The sequence below is a fragment of the Trematomus bernacchii genome, unplaced genomic scaffold, assembly GCF_902827165.1.
Source record: "Trematomus bernacchii unplaced genomic scaffold, fTreBer1.1, whole genome shotgun sequence".
NCBI classification, from domain to species: Eukaryota; Metazoa; Chordata; class Actinopteri; order Perciformes; family Nototheniidae; genus Trematomus; species Trematomus bernacchii.
The window spans coordinates 4414802-4425441 of NW_022987771.1; positions in this window are offsets into that span (position 1 = coordinate 4414802).

The window sequence follows — 10640 nt, forward strand, 5'->3', positions numbered from 1 at the left end:
GAGTAATAAGTACTTATAATTGGTCAGATCATCCTCTCTGGAAAAAAACGACCTTTAAGGTCTTCTATGCAAGCTCGTTATGATGATGCTGTCTGTGTCTATGACTAAGAACGGCACATGAATCACAGCCGACTAACTTAAAGGGGACCTATCATGCAAAATGCACTTTTGTACGTCTTTTATACATGAATATGTGTCCCCGGTGTTCCAGGGAACTCACCAAGTGTCAGAAAACACAACCCTCTCTATTTTCCTCCATACCCAAATCTCTAAAAAAGGGGCTGCAACGGATCTGATAAAAACTGATCCAGATTTGAACATTTCTCTGACGTCAGGACGGAGGAGCTGACCTATCAGGGGAATGAGAGGTTGCCGTGGCATGGTAACAGCATGGTAACACGACGCTCGTAACTCGGCCCCCTCCTTTGCAGGGGGGCGTGGTCAGCTGCAGCTCATGCAAAGACAGGGTGGAGGAGAGCAAAATAGAGCGAAATGAGGCATGGCTAAAATGCATGATCTGTTTGGTATTTTGAAAAAGAAAACGTATAAATATACCTTATATAGGTATGGCCCTACAATATATTATTCAAATATAGCACGATAGGTCCACTTTAAGTACTTCTTGGTGAAGAGGTGGAAAGTAAAGAAACAGTGAGTGTAAGCCTAGTTCATCCTGACATGAAAGCAAACACTCCTGCCCACGCACGCACGCACGCACGCACGCACGCACGCACACACACACACACACACACACACACACACACACACACACACACACACACACACACACACACACACACACACACACACACACACACACACACACACACACACACACACACACACACACACACACACACACACACACACACATGGTTTCTCAAGGCTAAGCGTGCATGATCCAGATGGGTTTTGGTACAAAAAACTATCCAATTATTTACCGTGTTAACTTTCAAAGTCATATGTTTTTTTGTAAAGCGGTGTGAAAAGCATTGTGCCGCTGGGACTTTTCAATCCAACTAGTGTCTTTATCTTGAAACAAGTGGAGCAATGTGCATGGTGTTGTTAGGTGCTGCCTGAGAATATAGTGGAAATAATTTAATGTATTTTACCCCACAGTCAGGAGTTAAACAGCACAAGAGGATTACACGTCTTGTTTAAATAGACGATTTTTGCTGAGAGGCATGGTGGCAGGCAGAGGTGGGAAGTAGTGGAGTACAAATACTTTGTTACTGTACTTAAGTACATTTTTCTGGTATCAGTACTTTACTCCACTACTTATTTTTCTGACGACTTTTTACTTTCTACTTCTTACATTTTCCAAACAGGCTGGTTCCTTTAGTTTGAATGTGTGTTTGGTGGCGTGATCATTATTATTTAGAGTCATTGCGTGCCTATTGATTTGAACACGATCCGTGTATCCATCATTTCCTGGTCTTCTCTAAAGAAGAGGGACCAATGAAAACGTTGTCATGTTGCCGTTGTTCAGCATGGAAACATTCATTAGCTAACAATGACATTATTGTTCTATTAATATAAAGGGAGGTCAGGTACTCTTTAAAACAGATGGTAGTTATGGGTACTTTGTACTATTTACTTAAGTACATTTCAAAGCCCATACTTCTTTACTTTTACTTGGTAAAGAAGTTTAGTCAGTACTTCTACTTTTACCAGAGTATTTTTAAACACGAGTATCTGTACTTCTACTTGAGTGAAGGATGTGTATACTTTTGCCATCTCTGGTGGCAGGGAGGACAGTCAGAGAGGAGAGGAGGGCAGGATATCCTGCCGGCGCTTGGTGACCCCTGACCCGGGATATCCTACTTAAGATATCACTATGCTCTCCACTGCCAAGGCCATGGCACTTCCCCTGCTGCTGCACTGTGCCAAGGCCTCCTTTTGATAAGTCCACACTGCAGAGTCAGGCTGTGATTCCTCAGTGTCACAGCGTCATTGTTTCACCCTCCGGTCACTGTGGGGGATGTAGAATGGGAGGTTTGTGCTTTTCCTCTCACATCCCACTTCCTACAGACCCACATGTCACATATCAAAGTCAAAGTCAACTTTATTGTCAATCTTTCAGTTTGTGTGTGTACAGACAGAGAGATCGAAATACCGTTTCCCACAATCCCGAATACAAAAATACAAATATATCCAATTCAATCCAATCCACTTTATTTCTATAGCACATTTTAAAAACAGAGGGTTTGCCAAAGTGCTTCACAACGAACATAACATTATAACAAAATATAATATTACAATAATAGATACAAGGCACACATGAAGGCTATGGACAGACAATAAAGCATGCAAATAGGTACAGAATAGCTCAGACTGACTCGAAAGCGAGGGAGAAGAGGTGGGTCTTTAGGCGAGATTTAAAAGTTTGAAGAGTGGGGGACAATATATACAAATATGTATAACAATATGTATATACCTATATACACACTCAACATACACATTTATACATATGCACACATTAAGACCCTAACCCTAACCCTAACCCATAAAAGCACAACAATCCATATATACAAAATAACAGTCACTTCAATATCTTTGGGAAATGTACATTAGTGCAAGATTGTCCATAGCAGCGTAAAAAGTGTTTGATACATATTCTGTATGTGAAGAAATAAAAACAAATGAGATCAGATTTAGATCTTTACTAACAGCTCTCCAAATGTTTAGTTTAGTGAAGCTGTCATGTTCACAATCCTTCCAAGGCTGAATGAAACCCAGGTCAAAGCAGGTTAAGCAGTGGCTAATATTAGCACGCTAGATAATGAGACAATTCTAGTGTTACCTCAATGTGAGTTTCTAATTTAGCACAATTTAGCCGACTCCCCCAGCAAGCTAACACTTCTCACACTACAGCTCCCAAAAAGGTCAAGGAAATGGAGCATTACTAAAATTAGCAGTTGGTAATTATAGAGATTCATAATGTAACTGTTCACTACTCATTACTTACACGGGAGGCGTGTGGCGCAGTGAGTTGTGTTGGTGTTCGGATCAGGGGGTCACAGGTTCAAACCCCACTGCAGTCAGCATGTCGTTGTGTCCCTGGGCAAGACACTTCACCCCAAATTGCTCCTGTGGGGATTGTCCACAGTATTGAGTATGTAAGTCGCTTTGGATAAAAGCGTCTAACAAGTAACATGTAATGTACTTCCCAGGTCTATCACAAAAATTCACTTTTTTTATGACAACTTTTGTTTAGCTGCCAAGCTGAATTTATGTCTGGCAAGATGATTTAAAAAGTATATTGTCCAAAAAAGGATCAATACATGTTTAGTTATATTTTGACATGTGTTGATGTAGGAGCCAAAATGCTTATTAAGCCTATGTTTATTCTTTTTATTTTCATTATTTGTTTTCAACACGTTTATTTGTAAATGCTTATCACTTCAGTCACATGGTAGATTATCTTATTTAATGCATGAATGTCAGGATTTGTGGAAAGACAGAGGGGAAGCAAGGTTCGGACATTTTCTGTTGACCGTATAATCCTGCTTTGGTTATTGTGTGTTCTATTTTGTTCATTAGACATCGTTAAAATGTAACTTTAGTACTGACTTTTATTAGTGACGTGTCAAAGTGATGAACCTAGTCTTAGCCTCTAAGTGACTTAAATTGTTAGAAATGTTATGGCTGCTGTTGAACCGTGTCAACCTCAAAATGTACATGTACTGTATGTCATGTAAGAAAAAGGGAAAAGCGAGTTCAGGGAAATAAAAATAGACGGACCCTAAAGCTTGTGTTGAAATAAAGAATGAATATATACATATGATGAGCAGGAGCCTCATAACTCTCAGAGTGCCAGTTCCCTAAATGAATGTGAATGGGTGAAGAAGAAAAACGGGGCCAAGGATAGAAACTGAATTGTGTTGAGAAAATAAGTGTATCAAATGTTTCAATATTCAAAATGTATGCTTGTTCTGTAACAAACATCCATAGTAAAAGCAAATAAACTGTTTAAATATTTAAAAATGTAATTCTGTTGAACACATACAGTACATTCAGAGAGATATCCAACCTGCTCCCTGCTCTCTCATCCTGAAGAGGAAATACATTTCATATTTTCTCTGAGCACCCATGTGTAAAGAGTTCTCTTGTCTTTAATCCAAGGCCACTTGATCACAGTTTTTAAATTGGTTTCAACCAGAACTCGTGTGTAATATAAACTTCTAGTACCGTTTCAGTGGCATCTATATTTTATGTGGAGCATCTATTTTTCATCAGCAGAGAGTGTGCTGCGAGACCCAAACGTATTGTTGTTCAGAGCAGCAAAGGTGTTAGGAGAAAACATCAAACCAGACCCTTTCACCTGCCTCTGGCTGGCAGGAGGGTCTCGGCTGGGGAAACAGATTAATCTTCATATTTGGGTTGTGCTGTCGGGCACTCTCTCCTTGTTGTGAGTTTAAAATGTAATCCTCTTTAGATATGCAACGTGGCCTAGAAAAAAAAACACGGATGATAAGTCCAAGTAAAGCCAAGTTCATCCTCCATCACAGGGGGTGTATCTCAGATCCACATGTTTAATTACACAAAGAAGAAAAAGAGAAGACTAAATGATTGTTTCACTTGTTAGGGATTGGCAGCAAAGCGTTTGGGTTGGGAATTGGATGGAAGTGTGTGTGTGTAGTGCTTCTCTCAGCTCGCAGTAGCGCTGATCATGTGTAAAAGCAGCTTAGCTAAGCTCTTTAGAGTGATGATTACTATCATGTCTGCAAGATCAGATTCCAGTATTTAGGAACTAACCGACTGCCCAACAAGATTTACTTGCAAAGAGAGATAATGAGAATATAAACATATGGCCTCTGTGTGTGTGTGTGTGTGTGTGTGTGAGCTCCACATTTTCACTCAGTGCCCAGTTCCTTTCCAAAATTAGACTCTCTTCTTTTAGAAAAATAATACCTACTCTGACAAATTGATTGCTGGCGTGATAATTAAACCCTATTACGAAACGTCATTAGAGTTAATTAGCTGAGGCATCTTAAGACATTTACTAGCAGCATAATGACACTTTGATGAAACAGTTTGAGTATTTAAAGAGGCACTTCATGAATTTTGCCCTTACAATTAATTACTTGTACATTTAGAAAACTCCCAGGTCCGAAAGGTAGTGGTGGGTTAAACCCTATTCAATGCATGCTTTTCAAAATACAGAAAAAACTGAAAATGTGTAGCACATTTAAGAATGAAATAATGTTATTCAAACTAATTAGATGTGAATAAATGTGTTACCCCAAGTGAAGGAGATTCTCCAGGTCTTGTTATCGAGTGAGGGAACAATGGAGCGTGGGATGGGACGGAGAATTGAAGTGGTATTACAGTCGCTTTTACCTCACTGTTGAGATTAAGAGAGAGCTAAACTAGAAGGCAAAGCTCTCTATCTATTGGTCCATCTTCGTTGCCACTCTCACCTATGGACATGAAGGGTGAGTCTTTACTGAAAGAACGAGATCATGGGTACAAGCAGTCAAAATGGGGTTTCTCCCGAGGGTGGCTGGCATTTTGCTTAGTCAGAGATGGCAAAAGTACACACATCCTTTACTCAAGTAGAAGTACAGATACTCGTGTTTAAAAGTAGAAGTACTGACTCAACTTCTGTACTCAAGTAAAAGTAAAGAGGGCTTTGAAATGTACTTAAGTAAAAAGTACCCATAACTAGCAGCTGTTTTAAAGAGTACCTGACCTCCCTTTATATTAATAGAACAATAATGTCATTGTTAGCTAATGAATGTTTCCATGCTGAACAACGGCAACATGACAACGTTTTCATTGGTCCCTCTTCTTTAGAGAAGACCAGGAAATGATGGATACACGGATCGTGTTCAAATCAATAGGCACGCAATGACTCTAAATAATAATGATCACGCCACCAAACACACATTCAAACTAAAGGAACCAGCCTGTTTGGAAAATGTAAGAAGTAGAAAGTACAGGTATTTGTGTTCAAAATGTAAGAAGTAGAAAGTACAGGTGTTTGTGTTCAAAATGTAAGAAGTAGAAAGTACAGGTATTTGTGTTCAAAATGTAAGAAGTCAAAGTAAAAAGTCGTCAGAAAATGGATGGTTAAATGTGAGAGGCAGGTGTTTAAAAATGTCCAGCATTGGCTGTAGCTTGATTTTATAGTAGAGTGATGGGAGTGAAGAAAAAACAAGAAAGACATTCAGCCTATTTCCTAAATGACTCTAAAGATGCATTATCCAGTGCATATATTATACATCTTATATTCTATATGCATTATTTTATGGATCTCATATTTTCTGGAGTTGTACTGTAAAACAGAGTGGAGGTGAGGTGTTATCAAGTCCGGATAGCAAGACTTCCTCCAGATGAATTCCTGGAAGCTCAGACTGACAAACACAGGAAGTCAGTGATGGACGGTAAGGAAAGGGAGGGAGTGAATAAGGAAGGAAGCAAGGAAGTATGCCCATGGAGGCATACATGTATGAGAGGTTAGTAAGGACAAAAGGATCGCTGAAAAGATAAAAGGGAGATGAGCAGTAATGGATAGATGGATAGATGGAAAAACATTTGTGTGTCAGAACGATAGGAAGAGAAAGCAGTTTGTGACGTGAAAAAGGATTCACGGGAAGGGAAGATAAAAGAGGTCGGGTAAGGGTAAAAAGAGGAAATGGACGATAGCTGCGATACGGAACAATAAACAAGGAGGTAAGGATGGAACAAAATCGGGTAGAGAGGTAGAGGAAGCAGAAAGAAATGACGAGGAAGGTTGTGAGAAACCTTATGCATCCTCTTCAGAAGATTTGTTTAAATCATGGCACTGGGCCCGGCAGAATCCAACAATAGACCACTAGACCTGAAACTCAACTTTTAGTGTCTTTCCTCCCTGTGGGGAAACTCATTTCTGATCCGGAGTACGACTTCTGTGGTCAAAAGACCGGAAACAGAAGGATCCATGCAGTGCAGGAGCAGAAGATATCCATATGTTCTCAATGAGCTTCAGCAACAGGAATGGGAGACGGATGCCTGCACGCTGCATTGTCTCTCTGTTTCCCCAGCTGCAAGGAAAAGGCTGAGCTGCCAGTTCTAGCATCCTCTGTGGAATCATAAAGGTCACAGTCACACACAAGCAAATACACACCTCAAGTGCATGCTGACACCACGTATACACATGTGCATCCACACATATACTCTGAGACATGTATCTTCTGAAGTTTGTTGTCCTGGCTGCAAAATGGTGGAACAAGCTCTCCAATTATAACAGGACAGCTAAAGTCTACAGTATCTTTCATTGCAGACTGAAACCACTGCACCTTGGCCAATGCATTGGCTCGTACCGTGGTTTGGGTTATTGAAAGCTGATGAACTTGCAGAATGAATTCTCTTTGAATTTGTATCTTCGTGGTGGAATGCACTTATTGCAAATTGCTTTGGATAAAAGCATCAGCTAAATGAAATGTAATGTCATGAAGCGCAATAGAATTCACATTTCACACTATTCTACAGGGTGGGAATGACAAAGGGTCGATAAGACCTGAGGAAGCAAAGTTATTCTAGAAGTAGGTCTTATTCAAGAAACATGTTTCATGATTTCAAAGTAAAACGCCCACAATGTGCCTTTCCTTTGTTCTAAGAGGAAATTGCAGTGTGTCATCTGCTACCTCATGCTGTGCCAATAGGAGTAAATAGCAATTTGAGTCAATAAAACCATAATTCCCCCCCCTGCTAGGCAATCAGCTTTCTACTGTAGCTGAAATCCAAATATTAAAATAATCCCATTATGTGCCATGTTCCAACCAAATATCCCTTTTAACATTAAAAACAGAACATTATACGAAAGATGGATGAAATACAGTTTTGGAACGTCACCAATGTCCCAATGCCATACTGGACGCCTACACTATACTTTACTAGCATAAATATGTTGGAATCATGCATACATTTTCTCTTTACCAACGATTACTCTCAACCCATCAGAGCTTGGACTGACAGGTTTATGGCCAATCACAAGCAGGTACTTTAAACAAAAGCTGGTACACAAATGGGATCAAGCACTAATTTGTTAACATTTTATTTAAAAGGATGTTGTTTACAGACTTTTGCATTTTTAAATCTGCTGGTGGTTCTACATCAGGTGTCCCTCGCTAACCTGACTTGTGTTGCAACATTATTATAAATGATTAACAATTTTAGTTGCACAACTACAAAAAATGAATGTCTCGGTTGGTTAACGGTGTATTAATGTCAAACAGTTGCTAAGACATAATGTCCTATAATGTTAAAGTGTAAAAAAGGCAATTATCCGGCTAAAGTTAATATTATACAAATGCTCTTTGTTATCAGCAAAAACCAGAGCTTAATTATATAGTCATTCTGTGAAATGATGATGATGATGATGACGATAACACATTTACCACAAGCCCTCATTTGGGCCTATTCATTCATGCCACTTAAGGCTTCAACTAACTCAGAAAGAAAATTGCATTTTCAGTGGAAAAGCCCTTCAATTGTTATTCAACCATGTCAATGACTTTCCCCCTCAACCTGAGAGGGTCCCAATTATCCAGCAATTTCCACCACACTCGTAGTCTGATAATTATAGTCCTGTCCTCAGTGTGCTCTGCGTATCATTGGCTGATGATCTGTGTGACAGGTAATAGTTTGTGTGCTGGTAATTGAATGTATTCCTGCTAAAATTGTAGCATTTGAGGTGGCTTTTCCTCATTTAAAGTTGCTTTCTGTATTTTTTCTTATTTTTCCACTTTTGTTGGTTTGTTTACAACATGTTTCATCATCTGAGAGCCCTTGTTTGTGTGTTTGAGTTAGTTGCAGCGATACCATCACTTCACTGTTTGCTAACCCAATCCCCAAAACAGTGATCGTCCAATCACAGCTCAGAAACCATACAGGCATGGCAGACCTGTCAAACTTTGGAGTTATCATCATGAAAAAGCAGTGTATGGAGCTGTAGTATACAAGAAGTACTCCGAAGAGACTAAAGGTCTTTTTTTGCCCGTTCAAAATATAACACGCAATAGAAAAGAGTTTTCTATCCAAAAACACTAACCCTATCTGCTTACATTTAAGCTGCTCTTATTAGCATGTCCAACCTACAGTATACATTCAGTGCTCCTACCAAATAATGAAAGATATAAAGAGTTTGAAGGATGTTTTTTTACCTTTTCAAACCAAAAACACAAACTTGTTTCCTATCTGACTTTAACGGCCCGTCCACACAGCAGCGTTAAAAAATCTTGGAACGCTTCTGCCCATTCACTTTGAATGGGGTGACGTCACTTTGCCTCACTTTTCGCCGAACTGCATTGTGGGCAGCAGAGCGGAGATTTTCAGGATTTTCAGGATTCAAAGTTGAGCAATGTTCAACTTTTGAAGCTGAGGTGGAAGCGTCAGCCAATCAAATCCTGTGTATGCAAATCTGACAGTTCAAGCGCTAGCCAATCAAACCGCGTGTATGCTGGGAGAGACATACCGCAGGTCATTTCCTCATATTCCAAAAAATGGAGGAGAAATTAGCGGTAGGGAATCACCCGGTGCTTTATGACCAGTCCCTATTTACCTACCGGGATATAAACCGGAGGAGCCAGGCATGGAGGGAGGTGGCAGAGACAGTGGTATGTTTTCGCCTGTTTGGGGAGTTTATATCCAGTTTACTTCGGGCTTTTTTGCTTCGTATGTCGGGGGCGGGAGATTCATGTGATTGGTTGTTGGTGCCTTGCTCGCAAAAAATCCCCAAGCTTCAGATACGCCCACCTCCAAGAATTTTTTAACGCTGCTGTGTGGACGGGCCGTAACACTATCTGCTCTAAATTACATTGCTGTTTTTAGGGTGTCCAGCTAACTAAGCTAATTACAATGATGTGTTCCTACCAAGGCATGGATAATAACTAATGTCATTACTTTGTGTTAACAGGTTGCATAACAAATCGTTTTTATTCAATTTGCAAGATAAAAACAAAGTTAAATACTTAAAATAATCAAACTAGGTAACATAATATCAGAATGTAATGCTGCCAATGTTCAGGTTTTTGTAAGGAAAATGTTAAAATGTAGTGAGATCATGTTATTAATGGTTCTTAGCAGCTTTAATTGACTGTGAACTCATTCTAAGTTTATCATACAATTTGTTTTTAATTAGCTATTTTTCCAGTCTTATTGTAACACGTTTAAGGTTTTTAAAGTGACGTTTGCTGTGTGGAATAACTGAGTCTTCCACACACTCCCGTCTGTAATTTGGCACCAGCTTAGAGCAGTAAGTAAATTAACAGAGGAGCGTGGCTAATATTTTATGATCCTTTACCCTGTTTTTCTAATCCCAGTAAAAGGGGCTTTATGTTTAGCTTCCTCTCACCTTGTCTCCAGTGACATGGAAAGGTCCGGTCAACTGAGTGTCCGAGTGACCCAGAGTAGGAACTGCCTTTCCCCTCTGTGCACCGCTAATGACATGAAAATAAACACAGGAAACGGCCAGCCCCAACTCCCAGCAATTAGGTCACCGTCACACACGCACACACACAAACACACATTGTGCTGCTGACTACATCATGTTGCGTATACGTACAGTGAAAGCTGCAGCTGTTACAAAACGGGATTACTGGAGAGACAGACAGAAAGACTTTGTCCTCCAGTTTTATGGTGTGCTCCAAGGTAAA